At 37.7% G+C, this 16047-nt stretch overlaps 1 long non-coding RNA gene and 1 other non-coding gene across 2 annotated transcripts; both read right to left on the bottom strand.

The window, feature by feature from the left end:
* Window positions 1-10363, bottom strand: LOC138239347 (uncharacterized). The gene is made up of 3 exons (XR_011189803.1): window positions 10198-10363; window positions 1207-1274; window positions 1-484 (listed from the first exon to the last, which is right to left on the bottom strand). It is a non-coding gene; the product is annotated as an uncharacterized lncRNA (long non-coding RNA).
* On the bottom strand, window positions 10358-10431 carry trnan-guu (transfer RNA asparagine (anticodon GUU)). Its single transcript has one exon. It is a non-coding gene; the product is annotated as a tRNA-Asn (tRNA).
* Window positions 10432-16047: the final 5616 nt, after the last annotated feature.

Raw genomic sequence — 16047 nt, 5'->3', positions numbered from 1 at the left:
TTTTGTCATTGGTAAACAAAACATTTTAATTTCTGTAAGCAGCTTGATCCTGCCTTGTTGTCTGCTAAAATATTGTAATGAGATATGCTTCCAGAAAAGTGAACTAGCCACAATGTATGAAATGTTGTCGCTGTAGACTGACGGATTTCATCACGTTGTTCTTTTTTCTCAAAATTGGACTCACCCGTTATTTTTTCCTTAACCACCCAATTTCCAGTGTCCAGCATTCATTGTAAGACTCAGCCCCTTGGCAGCCAGTCTTATAAATCAATGGGAGAGAATGAGGCATGATACGCTTCTCCAACATGACCCCCTACAATGTGCTTGACGTGGTGCAAGTTCCACAGTGCCTGACAGGAGAGATAGCGCTTCCTGGAAGAGCTTGACATCACCCCAAGCTGGTCTGCAGGTGTCCAGAGAGTCGCAGGTTTTGCTGTTGCTGGAGTTCTGAGCAGACTCATCCCTTCTCTCATTAGAGAAGAAGCTGTGAATGGAATGGAGACTCTGGGTCAAGGCTGGCTAAATTCAGAGCTTTTTTTTTTCTTCATTTCTTGAACCCCGAACAGTGCTTTCTGAAAATGAGATGCTGTGATACGTTTTTACTGAACACAAGTGACTGTTTCCCAGAGCTGTACTTTCACTGTGAAGACAGAGACAGTGAGTTATGTGGTCTCCTATCCCATGTTTCCTGGCTTGGGTGCCAGACTGTGTGGACGTGGCTTCACGAGAGTCAACTTGTCAAGATTATTGGGGGTGGGGTTGCTCATCTTGAAATGAGCACTTAACAAAGTGCTTCTCTGCCCCTTCAACTCCCATTACCTTCACTCATGGTAAGAAATGGTAAAACACTATTAAATGCTTCATTCCGCTGTTTAAGAGGACATTTCATTGTGCTCCAGCTAATGAAGCTATTTACAGCATCTTCCACATCCAGTGAAACAGAATCCCCATGAACATGGAGCCCCGAAATGCATTCAGTTTTTCTTGGCAGAGCCTACATTTTGCGTGCTCACTATTTTGCTCAGAGCCCTGCAGCGACAGTTACATTGTTCATTGTTTCAAAACCCGAAATCCAGTTGTGTGCAGATAATGGGGTACATCAGATGTTCTGGTACCCGAATATCAATTTTATCTATTTCTGAAATGTCCATACTTCTTGTTATGTTTGCTCATTCGCTGCAGTTGTTCATATAAAACATCACTTACCTGCGATTCCGATTTCCATAATAGGTCTGTAACGTACAGTACTCCGAGGGAAAAGGTAGGAAAAGACCCTGTGCGGAGAGTGAGAGAGAAAACTGAATTCCTAGGCGAACGTTATCCAAGTTGTGGGGCTAGAGGGAGATTGGAGATCAGAAGCGGTAGGTCAGAAATCCAGGGGGTCACAAGAACAAACGATAAGTCAGGGAAAATCGCTAACTAGATGCGCAGCTCAGGCTGAGGAAACCTCAACAGTGAGCGAGGACAAGTTGCAGAGTGGAAGTTTAAATAGACAAAGAGCGTGAAGTTAATTAGTTTGTGCTCGTGGGAATGCGACGATGTCTGCGTGTCTGCAAGGTCGTGAAATGGCAAATGATTCTGGGATGTACAGTATGTGCAATTCTGTGATAACCTCCAAACAAGAACAAAGTAAAAATGCATTCACCCCTGCTTTAACAGCAAGAGGATGAAACATTTTGGTTTGTGCTTGAACACACATAGCACCCACTGATATTGCATCAAAGCTTTGCGTGTGTAATCTGTGTGGGTTTCGCCGAGATACCCCCATTCTCTCCCATAGTCCTCAGACATGGTATCTGTGTTAACTGGTGCCCCTGGATGAGACGTGTCGGTCTGTGAATTGGAATTGTTGTAGTCCTGCCTTGCATCCTGTATCTGCTGGATTAGGATTTAGTTCCTATATATATATCATAATGCTTGGATCAGCTGGTTCATTAAAAGCATTAGCATTGCCTGATAATTTTTGTAACTATTTTCTAACTGCTTCATCCAATTCAAGGGCACAGGGGAGGCAAAGCACCAGGCACAAGGCAGGATACACCCTGGATGGGATGCCAGTCAACGGGAAGCCAATTAACCTACTGGTATATCTTTGAGAACAGAACCCACAGCACCCTTTGAGACCTAACAAGAGCACCCTGAAGAAAACCCATGCGCACACGGGGAGAGCATATGAACTCCACGGATATAGCACCCCCTGTCTGGGGATGAATCCAGGGCCCCAGCACTGTGAGGCAGCCATGCTAACCACTGCGTCACTAAGGCATCTGAAAACATGAACTTTTTCACATTCATTGGCAGCAGGAAGGAGAAGTGGGTAGGAGCTCTGGACTTTTAGCTGCTTGATTGTAGGTTTTAATCCCAGGAGGGGATTTACTTAAGCAAGGTACTGAAGGGGTTGCTCTCATAGACCTCAATTGTTTACATGGGTCCAGCTGTAAATTCCACCAGCCAAATGAATTAACTAACAAAGCCAAGTTATTCTTTCATGAAACATTCACCTCTCCAAAAAGTATATCCATGACCTAGTGATTTTTAAGAAAAACAGATTTCTGCTTTTAAGACAAGCAGTGCATTTAATTAATAATAATAATTGCTTACACTCCACTCAAAGCACTTTACACCACCACCAATGTGCTGCATCCACCTGGATGATGTGACAGCAGCCATAGTGCACCAGAACGCTCACCACACATCAGCTATCAGTGGGGAGGAGAGCAGAGTAATGTAGCCAATTCATAGAAGGGGATTATTAGGAGGCCATGATTGGTAAGGGCCAATGAGAAATTTGGCCAGGGTGCCGGGGTTACACCCCTACTCTTTTCGAGAAACGCCCTGGGATTTTTAATGATCACAGAGAGACAGGACCTCAGTTTTACATCTCATCCGAAGGATGGCACCTGTTTACAGTATAGTTTCCCCATCACTTTACTGGGGCATTAGAACCCACATGTACTGCAGGGTGAGCACCCCCTGCTGGCCCCACTAACACCTCTTCCAGCAGCAACCTTAGTTTTTCCAGGAGATCTCTCATCCAGGTACTGACCAGGCTCGCACCTGCTTAACTTCATTGGGTTGCCAGTTGTGAGTTGGAGGGTGATATGGCTTCTGGCATAACATTTGTGTGGAGAAGCAGAATACATGTATAAAATTCACACATTTGTCATCTAATCAAGCAACTTGTTTGTCACCCATGGCTGTACAGCCTTTCTAGAAACAGGAGGACATATGGAGTTACCAGTGACCTTATTAGACCACGTAATCGGTGTTTTAATATTTTGTTTAAAAGAAAAGCAATCTGTGAAGTGGTACAGAAGTATCTGTAAACTAAGGATTTGACTGAAGAACAGTATTTGTCATCATAAGGCCCAAACACTGTTTTGCACCATTTGTTGTTGTTATTTCTACAAACCATCATGTTGAACAATTTACAATAGTAGTGATATTGTTTTTTTTGTAATGAATGAAACATTGAGACAATCTCTTAATAGTAACAAAACAGTCAGCAATCTTGTAGATGGAAAAGCATTTAACTGAAAACAAAAAGAATGTAGCTTTTTTCTTGGAAGTGAAAATGTTTGTTGGCTTGTTTGTTTTCAAACAATCAACTACAACAATAAGAACTGGTCTTTTATACTTGGGTGAGTCAGAAATGCTTATTTTATTACAAGTCATTTTAAGGAAATGTGCAAGTTTCACATGAACTATTTTCTATGCTGACCCCACAGTTTGGAATAACTTTTACATGGCTTTTACAGTGTTTTAAGTAATAATTCCAGTGTTAAATATATCAGGCATCAAAGCAATACTGAGTCAAACTTCTAAAAACTATTTTTTTAACTTGCAATATAGTATCTGTTAAATAATATGTTGTCAAAATATTAGCATTGGGCTGCATTTTGACAACAATATGCTTTTTGATTCAGTGATTCTGTGTACCCAGACAGAATCCTGGTATTGATCGTACATACACCAATATTTACATATTCCTATGCACCACAATAAAATGAACTGTTTTGTATGGCTACCTTTATTAAAATGAAGTTTAGTTTCATGTAATGTACCAAATCTTTGTTATGATCTCTGCTCTACCTCTAGAATTTCAGTCACATCCTTTCGTAAAAAATATAAAGGAATATGTATCTTTTCCTGCACCATACATTGTCAAAAACCGCAGATCAACTGATATAGGATCCTCCTGGGTTTTCACATATCTACGTTTTAGTTAAGCTAAAAAAGATCAGTAAAGCAGCTTCCAGGATTACAACTGGCTAAATATCAGCCAATTTACATGTTTTGCTTTATCTCAATGAATGGTCAGTTACAGGCCTTAAATCTACATATTCAATTGTTTCAGGTTCTATATACAGTATTAAAGCCACATAGGGTCTATGATTAATTATTGTACTGTTGACACTTGAACTAAACCTAGTGTATCTCCTACTGTATTTGTATTGCACTGCACTGTGTGTATTTTTAGTGTCTAAAAATGTTTCTTCAGGACAAACTGGCAAAGGATTAATAAACGTATTAAGGCGGGTAAGATGATACACAACAGGGTGCTCGATAGTGCCCACAATCAAAAGGTTTATTACAACTTAAAGTCTTACTTAAACATCTTTAAGGGAAGTATCCTCCCTTAAAGAAATGCAATGCCTAGTACCAAGTACCAAGAAAAATGAAATTTTACCAGAAAGCAATTTTTCAATATAATTTTTTTTTCAGTCTCAGTTATTATTAATAAAAACATATACGTGTATGAGATTGATTCTTATACATCATAAAAATATACAATGCTTTGAAATGTACTCGTACATGAATACATGAGATTTCAGTTACTTTTAGCAAGATGACAGTTTTAAAAAAATGTTCAATTTCCAAATCTGTTTTCTTTTTAATTTAACACATGCAAACTCGTGTCTTTGTTTTTTTTCTTTCTTTAAGAGATGACTGTTCATTATTATATGAGTTACTTTAGTCCTATTTTAGTTATTTAGTAAAGCAATTTTTCTTTTTCAAAAAGAGAGTTTATGTAAAAGTGAAAATAATTAACCAAATTGTCCAATTAATTATAGCTATGCAATTTGTTCAATAAGAATTTAATCAGATTTTGTAAAAACAGTATGTCATTATCTACACACGTTAAGTTTTACACCAGGTCAAAACATTTTATAACATTTTTTAAATTTATATAGATATATGTATGTCTACTTGAAAACAAATTCATACAGAAAATATCAAAATGACAGTTATTGAATTCAGTGAAATATTTTAAGTTACTCATTCAGACCACATAAAGAACTATTTATGAATTTTGACATTTGAACATTTACCAAAGCCTAAAATTAATTCAAAAAACACCAAATAATTTAACATAAAATAAAAGCTACTTTTGTTTTAAGAATAAAAAATTTGAGTAATTATTGTTAAACTTTGTTTTTTTTATTATTTGGTTTAAAGTATCACAATGCAATGCCTGAAAATGACATACTGTAGATAAGACCATTATCATGCAAATAATGTTCAAATGTAGCAGAAAAGGATTTTTCATTACAACTACTATATATATGTGCTGTAATTTAAGAATTAAGTTTAGGAAACATAACCCATGGAAAATAAAATGGCACATATGTCTAGTACAGTATGGTCGCTGGATTTGAAAACATGCACTTGGGAATCCAAATATATTTAACATTACTTAAGATGATTTAATGCATTCCTGAAAAAGGGTTCCATATTATTATTATTTAGAGTAACTAATATTTAATAATTATTGTTATATAATTATTAAAGTATCTGACTTTCTGTATTTTATGAAAACGGGAAAGCTTGGAGTAAAAATGGATACCTTTGCGTGTGTATCCGTTTGATTAATGGGGCTGATTATTTAGTACTGTCCAAGCGTGTCTGCTGTACATTCACACTGAATTACTTTGAATTAACTTGTGCGGGTCTCAATTAATAACTGATTGCTCTGCTTTAGCAGTCTAACTCACAACCCAATTAAACAACTATGTCGAATCTATTACGCCATTATACAGGTTCTAAGGACAGTTGAATAACACAGCCGGGAAAGGTATTCGCTCCTCGTTTTGTAGTATTCAAGTGGCATTATTTACTCTCACAATCACATTTTCCTTTTAACGACAAATAAGTTGAATCATATCAGCTGCTGTGCAGTCTGTTTAACGCACTGTATTATTATTACATTATTATAATGAGGATGATTACGTAACTCTTTCCAAAAGTTTGCGAAACGAGTAACTGTGCTGTCATTTCTTATAGCAGCAGACGGAAAATAGCGGGTTTTTACGGCATTAAATAAAGCCTGTAATTCCGCATTTTTTTAATAGGAGTAATTTTATTAGATTATCCAAAGATAAAATCGAACCAGTGTTACTTCACTAGACGGTTACCTATGAGTGAAAATGTTTCAGGTTATAACAATCCCTCACACCCTCCAAATATTAGTTTGCACTTGCAGAAATAGCAGTGGAAGCGCTTTCGAAATCTGTCAAGCGAGCCAAAAGCACTGTTTTGAAGCATTCTTGAAGTAGAAAAATGTCATAATAGGAGTTATGTTATAAGTCAACCATTTATAGTAATCGTAAATAGTAATAAATCTAGAAGAATTTATAGAAATTACGACAGCCAACTGAAATGTTTTATTACCCTAAACGTAAGCACAACAAAGCTATAATTTTAAGAATTTACAATTACACTATTAGACTCCTTGAGGTTTCCTTTTGATCAATTTGTAGTACGAGACGTTAGTTTTGCATGCTTAGTCTGACAATCGTAATTGCATTTCGCTAAATGCACAAAAGAACCGACAGAAGGACATACAAGACAGGGTTTTAAAAGCATTTCTGCAAATGGGCTTTGACATCGCTTCACCCTGAAATGGGCTTCTCTCGGTTCTGGCGTACGGCGAACAACATGTTTGATGCTTGAGACCTACTGAAGCGCACCGTCCCGTTTATATGAAATTGGTTACAATGCACCCATCGCATTTTTAGATCCTGCAATGGTTTCCTATTGGTCTTTGTAACTCATTGAGTTAAACGATCACCCGGGAGACGTAAAATGATGCAGAACTTTTGTAGCGGTCAATGTTTCTCCACCACTCTTTTTTTCTCCCCGATGTCTTTGAATCACGGCCTGAATAGCCATCTGGAGAACAAAATAGCGAACAAAAAAAAGCACGAGCTACCAGATGCTGACACATCCATTTTGTACAGATTTTCATCAGACATTTACATACCCAAGATGGCCGCTGCCCCTTTGTTAAGCCCAGTATTTTAACTCTTTGTTACTTCTGACCTTTTTCGTCAAGATAAAACTTGGTCTTAAGGTGCAATACCTCGTATTTTAACAAATATCCATGCATAGTTGCAACTCCTTTTTATAACGCAGGTTTATCGAGCACTATCGCCACCCGCTGAGTCAGTATTATGGTTGTGAATTCAGTTGCTTCGCCAGGAGATGCGTTTTAAGTTTACTTCCATTTTGTAGCAATATTTTACTAATGTAATAGAGTGCTGTATATTCTATACTAGAAAGAAGGGGAGAATAATATAAAAGCTTCGCTGTACTTGTTCAAAGAGAACAATTTGTATAATGTTTTCCTGCAGATAGTTTCCTTCAATTACAATTTCTGCTGAACGGTTATTCTCTTTTTAAGAAGGAAGTTTCGCAACCTGCCACTGTTATTTGCAATTATAAATAATTTATAAGTATCTCGATTTCTCTAGGATCTGCTCCAAAGCCTTTCATCCGTAACTGTAAAAAATAAAGGCCTTTGAAATCCGAGGACATTATTTAAAAAGGGACAAAAGGGATTATTTTAAGTGCAATAAAACTGCTGATTAGATAGTAAACTGCAATTCTATAAAAAAAATCTGTGAACAGGTTCCATGAAGTATTAATGGATATTCTCAAGTTGTTCTCGTTTTAATCCATAACATTATATTTAAATTTTACACAATTGTCATGACATTAAATATAAAGAGCATATTACAATGTAGCTGTTCTGCTAAAGACTAAGTGAAGAGAAACTAATAATTGACGAAGTTGTTTTTATGTGTCTTCTGAGGTTATATTTAGTACCGCATTACCTCTGATGTTCTTCATTCTGCTGAAATTAGCATCACTGTTAAAATGGAACTCGAAAATTGCGAGACGGAGCATACATCTGCGTATTTTAGCCAATGTACTGACATGACACCGTATAGTATGCGTGGTACATGAATTGTATAGTATATTGATCGACTTCATTGATCTAATTCAAGATTTCTCTAAGCCTCTAATGACCAAGACTTGAACTTCGTTGTCTGTTAAGTTAATTTCCAATGGAAACGCCGTATGGACCCTTTTAATAATGACTTAAGATAATAATGCAGAAATGTATCTTTCCCCCATCATATTCTACTGTTTTGAACAGTCACAAAGCAAAATATTCTCATATGTTTCATATAATCGGTCTTTCTTCGGTTTCCAAAGCTTTATAACGGTTTGCCCACTGGGCAGGATGCGGTAAGTGTACAACAGGTGAATGGTACTAAAAACTGGCCGTGTATTTAGGCACACATCCAATTAAAATAAATGAACATCCGCCGTACGTAAATTGAACTGGGGTTTATGCTAAGTATTCCCAAAACGTGTTGATATTCCCTCTCATCCAGAAGAGGTGGTACACGTAATATGTTATGCATTGGCGTATTTTCACTTCGCTCATAATACTTAAAAATGTACTAATACGAATAAGACTTACTGCCGTTATAGTTATTAGATATGATGAATATGTGTACCTGGGATTATGTTTTTTTTGGTAACTGTTGTCTTCAAAGCAAATACAGCATAGCCGGTTCCTACTGTCTCTTACAAGTGAATAAGAAATGGCTCCGCGGATCCGAAAGCACACAGTGCAGTCAAGTTTTCTTCCGAGCCATCCTGATCATTTCAATTTGGTTATCTAATCAATTAACCAACAAACATAATGTTCAATAATACAACGTCCACGGTACACATGAAATAAAAACCCTAGTATGCTTCATTTGTGCTTTTAGAAGTCACGGTAGAAGTTGGCTATCGTCTACTGCAAAAAGTAAAGCAAATGAGTTTGTTTTCCGTGACAGCCTGACGTCCCATCGCAAACTTCCTCACGAAAGAATATTGAATGCGACAATCAATCACCCACTTAGTTATCTATTGAAATATCTAAGGGAATGCAAAGGGTGCCAAATAAACAGATAAACCGTTCTCTGGAAGGGCTTGTAACGAACTCAAAATGAATCCGGCTATTCTCCCCTTAACATTTATATGCCGTGTACCTTTAAAAACCTTGTTTTGTGTATTTAGCCTGCGAAGGTTTTCGTCGATGGCACGGTCCATTGCTCGTTGTGATGTTGTAGGGGTTATGTCCGTTTTTTCAAACTTTTCGATGTTTAAAGGGCAAAGGGGAATATAAGCCTAAATACATAATCAAGTACAACTTCAAAAACTTTAAACATGCTTTGGAAAACTCCATAAATGTTAAAGATACACGAAAATAAACGTAAGTAAAACTGTTTAGGACTACCAGGTACTTTTACTGTATACCCAATAAAGCCGGCTTATTCTTATTTTGTTTGTTTGTTGTTTTGGGCGACTTTTTTGTCTATTTTAGGGGAGACACGCAGATACGTTCACGCTTTGTGTCCAATATGTGGGTATTCGCATACAGCTAAGAACGTTCTTTGTTGTTGTTGGTTTTTTTTTCAATTATCTTTAAACAAAAATCCGCTAAAGTTGAAATATTGTTGCTTTTAGTATACAACGCGGAAACTAATTTGAGAAAACGCAAGTGAGAAACACTTGGCTCTACAGAGTCATTGTAGTAGGGCTCTCGGCTTTACACAAAGAGGAGTGCGTGTATGGAACAGAGCAGAAATCGAAGGACAAGGGATAGGTTCGAGTCCTTGAAGAAACTATTTAATCTGAAATAATTAAAGGAATTGACACAAGATGTCAGATTGGCAGCTCCCGTTAGTAAACGTTCTCACGTCTTTGTACTAAGGATGACCTTTTCCTACAAGTGCTAACACAAATGTAATTAAAGAAATCTGTTTATAGAAGGATCTTTCTTAACAATCTTCAAATTGTACTCAGTTCTAATGTCAGCAACATCTGCAAAACATAAACGAATCGAAAGCTTACCTTACTCGTCGGCGTGCTGAAAATACCCTGCATTCAGCATCAGATTGCGCAATACATTTTTGGAGACGGTGTCAAGTTTAATTAGACTGTTTTAAAATGGGAGATGGCGAAGTTTATAGTATTATAACCAAGTCCAAATGTAGATTTTAGAAAAACGTTACGTCCCTGGGTGGGCTCGAACCACCAACCTTTCGGTTAACAGCCGAACGCGCTAACCGATTGCGCCACAGAGACTACATGCGCCCGGGTGGTTCGTGGATAGTTTTCATATTTATTGTTGATAATTGGTAATAATGCATTTTGGTTCACTTAAACTATTTCAGTTTTCATAGTGCTCCATTCTAAAGTTTATTTACTGTGGTAATGTACTTTTATTTTTGATGCACCATACACCATTCACACGTAGCACGGTCGCAAGTTCCAGGTGACGTTTGTTGTTGAATTGTTAATGATAAGCGTTTATTCATTCATTACTGCGGAAAATTGTCTTTGGCTTCTACCATAAAAGTAGAAGACACACAAGCAAGACATGAACGTCACACAAAATCACATAAAGTAAATGACATCACAACAACACTGCAGTAGGTAGTACATAAATGGATAATCAATAAATAGGTTTTGGTGGGGTCTACAGTTACATACATTCATTGAGCGGTCAAAAAATCCAGATTTCAAAAACAGGGGCAGGACAGGATAAACAACAAGTCAAAACAATAACAGAATAGATTGTACTCATATTTGCTCACAGTTAAGAGTGGTAGATATTATTAAACGAGTTAGTGCTACTCCTGCTACAACGTTACAAAGTTTGGCAGGTCCAGTTGAGAACACGTGGATAAAAGCCCGTATTGCTTTAATTAACATTCTGGGTACAACACAAAACGTATTTTTATTACACGAATTGATAACAAGACCATTTATTCAATACTAAAGCTTTCCAAATCATTTATTGACCGTTAATAACATTTTTAAAGAACCAGTTTCAAATGCGATAAGAAGTAATTGTCTCGTTCAGAACTGTTATAACGGCTTTTCTTCGTGAAGCAGACGTCTCACAATTTCTAAAACGGTGCTCGTTTAAAGGACATAGCGACTCTGCCATGACTTAAGTATGTCACAAGGATGCTTAACAAAACTCAGCTCAGGAAGACCCGGTGGTGAATCAGTTTTCTCAACTGTGTGTCTGCAGGGCAATCTGATTTGCTTTTTATTTATAAAAATAATCAGATTAAGAGTAGGTCGGTGATACCTTTCATTCATTCAGTCTCATATCGCATTGGTTTACAGGTCTAGATCCTATTTCAAGACGAACAATTGTATATACCTAAACCCCACACCCACCCAATGAAATGAAATACCTTAGTATGAAATGAAAAAGTCGTGCATCATTGGCTGGTGGCACAGTAAGATGTTCTTGGCTGAGGACTACATTTAGGCCTTGGATAAAACACAGAACGGCCCTCACTCGAATAGACAGGAATGCGATACAGTACTTGGCAAGTTGATCTAGACACTAAAAAGCACGTATTCACTGTGCAACAAGTAGGAGTTTCTTGATAGCTGAACTTTAAGCTTTTCCAAAAAGGACACCTGTGAGAAACCCGTAGAAAAAAAAAAGTGTAAATAAATCAGATTTCTCAAACATTAACAATAGAAATGTCTTAGCTCACAAATGCTTTTTTTAATTTTAATTCCCAACTAAAACTAGCTACATTCAAATTACGGGTGATTGACTACACACATAATGTTAATGGAAAGCATTGCTGAAAACCCACTAATCCTCTGAACTTCTGCTTTGAGTTTAGGAAAAGTGGTGTTCGTGCAAGGCAGTGTTGGATTAAAGAGGTTTAACATTGTTAAAGTTCTGCATTTCATTTAACTATAAGCGAATGGAATATATAATGATCAAGTTTATTGTTTAATTCACTTACAATGCGTACCTGAATAAATGACTGGTCAAAATGGGGCAATGGGTAGATACAGTGCTAGCTGTTTTAGACCACCGCTTATTACTTAAGTTCACAATTTACTATTTTTCTAAACATGTTTAAAAGTACCACTGTCCTCCTTGTATTGAGTTGATTTTTGTCCAGATGAGCAAAGCGCAAAACGGTTTGAAACTTGGTGGTCAAACTTGAGTCTACTACGGTTAGAGTATACCGAATGACGTACTTATTTTACACTATTGTTTTATTTTTTTCATACGGCGATATTGTAACAATTATGAGAAACTTTTTGTGATTTATTGATGTGATAACACAACTACGGTATTTTTCTGAAATATAGAAACTAAAAAACCATTATGAACTTCCCGGTTGTACCTTCTCAGCAGTCTTGTCGCAGGGCCTGTTTATTTCTGGGGTAGATTGCAAATCTTCCATAGTCTCAGTAATGGGAGTCTCTTTAATTTTGGCCCAGTATGTAACGAGTTAAATAAGGGATTAAACAGTCTGGCAGAACATAACGAAGATTAAACGGGTACGGAAGACCGAAGGCACTCCGTCCACCTCATACGGTGTCCAACAATTCAGAGATTTGTCGATTTCTTCATAATCCTAATACTATTGTGAATTAAAAAAAATATTAACTGATTATTTCATTTTGCGGGTCTGTATTCTTCGGACGATTAAATAACGTGCGCGTACGAAGAAATGCTTTTTCACTGCCCTAGGAAGAAACGCTTTTGTTTCTTGTCTGACGAATCACTTGTTTCATTCTGTATATTCAAACAGTATGTGGTGGCACCTTGCCCGGTAAGGATGTGGTCGGAAGGGCATTAAGTCAAATAGCACCCCCGCTCTTAATTTACTTAGATTTTCCCCAGGGGTAGTAAGCTGGCACTGAAGAAGACTGTAACTCGCCTTTTTCAGCAAAATAAATGGCTTAAATGAGAAAGAGTGGGCTGTCGTTTTCGTTATCTCATTTTTACTTCCATAACCTCAATTAAAGCTTGGAACGGGACATCTGAAAAACAATAACGCGAAGAATGGCATGATGTAGATTGTTTTTATTAGGTTTTATTTTACCATTTTCGACCGCCGGTTTACATAACAAATCATAAACACCAAAACAGATAATATGACGACAGCACTGTATCTATTATTATGAAGCTGTTATTGAAAGGGACAACCAAAGAACGTTCCACATTGCTTCGTAAAAGTCGCATGTCTGAGCGCAGACTGCATGCGTCGCAGCTCCCGAGGGATTGAATAGGTGGGTTTTATTCTCTCCGCAGTGGAACTCATTGACTGCCAAACATTCGACTGTTTTTCTTGGACTGAAACTAAACGTCTGCCTCAAGACCTAAGCGGCAATAATGCAAGCAGTAATCATATCTGTGCTTGACTCTTTTCAAAGCCTTCCTTTATAGCATTGTTTTTTTTAATTTCCTAATTATAGTTTGTTTGATAAACAGCATAGAAAAACCTTCACAAAAAGATACAGGAATAAGTTTGCAGATGCATAAGTCTGCAAATTTGCAGAATCGGAAACTTTCGTTATCTATATCAGGTGTGTTTATCTTCTTAGTCATTCTTCAGACTTGAATTTTGTAACATATAGTTACAAAGTTGCAATATTCTTTATTGAATGGAAAGCTAAAAAAAACCATCTGAACTGTGCAGATACCTGTATGCAGACTTTCAGAAACATTGGTATGTGAAGTATTTCAAGCACTTTACTAGATTAGTATAATTATTCACACAAGTGCTAAATTCAGCAGCCTCAGTTTGGCCTGTAATTTCTACACTTCAAGACTCCAGATCTTTGATATACTTGTTCTCGACCTGGGGCAGTCAACCATAATTCTTTCCTTGTAAGTCTTAATTTCAGCCATGATTATATTATCCATAATTACTAAAGTGATCTTCAGTCTCTGGTTTAATTAAGCAATTAAGGAACCATTCCATTAGTTTACTGCAAGGTTCCAAATCCTGTAGTGGAATTGAGTGGAAGATTCAAGGTTCCTTAGTCCTGTTCTAGTATGTGTAGTACTGTGGATCTTTCTACTTCAAATGCTACACCCTGTTAGTCATTAGTGGGAAATTTAATATTATAGCCCTTTAGTAGCAGTGTAATATGTGCCTGCTAAATATGGGAATTCTGGAACCCATGTGTCCATAAATCACCAACTTTTAAGAATATAAGAAAGGTCATTAATCAAATGAAGCCATTCTGTTCATGACCTAGATATGATTGATAACAGACCCTCATCACGCCATTTCAATGTGCTTTTGCAGTTTATGACGCACAGTATATGACATGTAGGAAATTGACCTTTATGTCAGGTGTTCCCAATCCTGATCCTCAAGACCTACATACTTCCAGGTTTTTGCTCCAGCCGAGCTTAATTACTTAATTGATGTCTTAATAGATAAGCTTAATAGATCAGCTTTAATAGCTCACCCAATGAAGGCTCCACAGCCGAAATGTTGTGTTTTTCTTTCTTCTCTTTTCAGCTTTGGAATAAACCCATTAACTTGTTCCTTTGCAGCCTGCGCATGCTGACGCAGCTACTCACCTGTCTTAATAGATACAGCCCTTTGCTTGGCTGGAACAGTGGCAAGTTGTTTTTTTTTTCTGCTCCACAAATTTGGAATTGGAGGTTACTTGTGAAATGCAATCGCTAAAAGGCAACCTCCAACATGCATAGAGCTGCAAACAGTCAGATGTCACATTAATCCTATTGCTGTGAAGTGAAGTCAAGTAAGAGGTGAGCTGCGTAACTGAGAGCTGGGCTGGAACAAAAACCAGGAAGAGTTTGGGCCACCATGGCCCGGATTGGGAACCCCTGTCTCAGGCGATCATTTTATTTTTTAGAACTATTTCTAAAAACTATACAGCACTGTAGAAGAAACACTCACAAGTGGAAGGAAATGAAAGAAAGGAGGCCATTCGTCCTATGCTATGTGCTCGTACTATATTGATTCCTGCTCTCAGTCAAAAATACAAATGTAAATGGTGCTTCAAAACATACTGTCAATAAAAAGCCCTCCAAAAGAAAATTAAAGAAGCTGGACTTCACTGGCAATTACCCCACGTCTCTACACTTTCCCATTTTGTTTCAAGCTACATACCTAATAGGATATTTTAAACCATATTGACAGCGTACAATAGTGTAGGCCCATTTTCAAGCCATCCCTCTATTTAACATGACAATGTTACTCTGAGAGGCAGGTTCTTCGGTTACAGCAGTGAGGCTATGACGAGCATATGAGGGTTACAAGCAGGAGGCCCATCTATCTCGTGTGATTGCTAAGTGACCCAAAGATCTCACTCAGCTTTCTCAAAGTTACACGGGCTGTGACAACGTAGTTAGGGAGCTCGTTCAAGACTCCCACAGCTCGGGGATAAAAAACACAATCCCCCATAGGAACATAAGAGGGTGTGCTCTGGAGAATATCATATATGGGAGAATACTTATTACCTTGAGCTCCTAGGAGAGACAGACCCAAGCAGTTATGTTTCAAACATACAGTACATACTTTATTATGTACACATAATAAAGTATTTGGGACTTTTAATAGCTGGTATACCAAAAAGGATGTGACAGTCTGATGTGGTCGGTTTAACATGAACTCGACATATGCGTCAAAAAGAAATCCATCCATCATCTAACTGCTTCATGCAATTCAGGGTCATGGGGGGAGTTGGAGCCCAACCTAGCAATCAACAGGAGCAAGGCCGGATACATCCTGGACAGAGCAGCAGTTCACTGCAGGGCTGACACAGACACTGACGTGCACACACGCGCATCAGGGCCAGAGTAACAGAAGCCAGTCACCTACCAGTTGTCTTTGAACTGGGAGAGAAAGCTGGAGTACCCAGAGGGAACCCACACAAACACAAGGG

Source organism: Lepisosteus oculatus, chromosome 6, assembly GCF_040954835.1.
Source record: "Lepisosteus oculatus isolate fLepOcu1 chromosome 6, fLepOcu1.hap2, whole genome shotgun sequence".
Lineage (NCBI taxonomy): Eukaryota > Metazoa > Chordata > Actinopteri > Semionotiformes > Lepisosteidae > Lepisosteus > Lepisosteus oculatus.
The sequence above is the reverse complement of the archived record's forward strand: the minus strand, read 5'-3'. Positions and strand labels throughout refer to the sequence as shown.